This window comes from Schistocerca serialis, chromosome 11 (assembly GCF_023864345.2).
Source record: "Schistocerca serialis cubense isolate TAMUIC-IGC-003099 chromosome 11, iqSchSeri2.2, whole genome shotgun sequence".
Lineage (NCBI taxonomy): Eukaryota > Metazoa > Arthropoda > Insecta > Orthoptera > Acrididae > Schistocerca > Schistocerca serialis.
Window position 1 is genome coordinate 117,712,415 of NC_064648.1, and position 2,097 is coordinate 117,714,511.

General features: G+C 41.3%; 1 non-coding gene across 1 annotated transcript; it reads left to right on the forward strand.

Annotated features, from left to right (window-relative positions):
- The first annotated feature begins 454 nt into the window (after positions 1 to 454).
- Positions 455 to 529, forward strand: Trnas-uga (transfer RNA serine (anticodon UGA)). Its single transcript has one exon. It is a non-coding gene; the product is annotated as a tRNA-Ser (tRNA).
- Positions 530 to 2,097: the final 1,568 nt, after the last annotated feature.

Consider the following 2,097-nt stretch of genomic DNA (forward strand, 5'->3'; position numbering starts at 1 on the left):
ATGGACGTAGGAGCACGTAGTGCCGCAGAAGAGTAGAAGAACTGAGGTTAAAAAAATTCCTCGTACTTACCGTGTGTAGCGGAATATCCTGCAATAAAAAGAAAACAAAGCTGTTATTATCTCAATTTCAATCAAATCAAAAATAAACGATGGTTAATATTTGCACCCGTTCTTCATCATGTGCCACTTAATTATATTGATCAAGCACTAGTAGATAAGAACCGAGTGCAAGGACATATAACGGGAAGTGATGGTTGAGAAGGGAGTGAGACAGCGCTGTAACCTATCTCCCATATTACTCGATCTGTACATTGAGCAAGCGGTAAAGGAAACAAAGGAGAAATTTGGGAAGGCATTGAATTTTAGGGAGAAGAAATAAAAACTGAAGTTTTCCGATGATTCCAGAATGAGAATCGGTCGCAGAACTGAAGCTGTGGGGACGGGCGTGAGTCGTGCCCGGGTAGCTCAGTTGGTAGAGCACTTGTCCGTGAAAGGCAAAGGTCCCGAGTTCGAGTCTCGGTCCGGCACACAGTTTTAATCTGCCAGGAAGTTTCGTTTTCCGATGATATTTTATTTCTGTCAGACACGGCAAAGACCTTGGAAAAGCAGCTGAGCTGTCTTCAAAAAAAGTTCATATGAACATCATGAAAACTAAGATTAGATTAGACTAGATCCAATTCATCCATAGTGAGGAGATCGTCCTTCAGAATGAACAACATACCAGACAAAAAAGAATACACAATAAATATTTACAACGAAAAACAAATATGCTAATGTACCCTCCACACATCCCAAGTGGAATGTTAGTCATCGATGTGAAATGAGCGAAAAAAATTTTAAGCATACTTTCATTAATGAGGTAATGAGAAATTCAACTTCCCTGGAGGTGCTAAGTGAATTTAAGAACTCTGTTCTTTTCGGTGATGAAGAATATAGCCTAGAGCTATGGTTGCTGAACGCTGTCATAACTGATTGGCGACTCTATGGAGTGCTGTGTGCACAACGACCATATATGTTAAATTAAGAGGAAGGTCAGCGTTGCTCGTAATATTGATGTTTTATTGATAGCAGAATCTGTTTCAGTTATTGTCATCGCTTCTCAGTTTTGATTATTGATAACTTGATACCAGTGTCTGAGTTTAATTTGTACAGCACTAAGGATGATCACTAAGTGATCGAAAATCGATTCTGCTATCAATAAAACATCACTATTACGGTCAACGCTGACTTTCCTTTTAATTTAAGCTATCGTAATTCATCAGAACAGAGTCACAAACCACTCAAAAGGTCATGAGAGAGCGCTGTTTTGAAGAGGTTCTTTTCTATTTTCCAGCAGGTCTGTAGAGTGGCGTTATCAAACGTTCCAGTAATTACAGCTTGCTCGTTTGCACTACAGAATGTTGCGAAAAGTCTTCAGGATGAAGATTTTGAAGATACTGTACAGGATTCCCATGAGGACCTTTCATCCGAATCGGATGAGGATACATTTAATCGTCAACTGAAGTGCGGTCACTTACAACAAATAAAACAAAAGAAGTCTTACGGCCAAACGAACACCAAAAACAGATGTTCCTGCTTACTCAACAGGGGTTACTGATAATGCACACGAAGCAGTTGGCTACAGCTTTTTCCTTTTGTGTTAAAAGTAAAAAGTGCGAGGAAAAGGTAAAGCTTATTCATACAATCTGTATGGAAGGCTTCGTTTCTTTCTTTCGCTTGCAAGTAAATATTCTAACTTGTACCTTTATCTTCCAAACTTGTGCTTCAGTTTTATTCACACGGCCCACTGCCTCTGCTGCGTGCGTAAAGAGGTAGATTTGAACGTGCCCGATCTGCAATTTTAATTAACGTCCAAATGGCTCAATTTCTTACCAAAATGTTCTCTACCGAGTCTCCTCTACAACCCCAAACTAAACTCCACTCGAACAGGCCATTAAGGCCCAACGGTACCGACCGGCCGCCGTGTCATCCTCAGTCCACAGGCGTCACTGGAAGCAGATACGGAGGGTCATGTGGTCAGCACACCGCTATCCCGGCCGTATGTCAGTTTCCGAGACCGGAGCCGCCACTTCTCAGTCAAGTAGCTCCTCAGTTTGC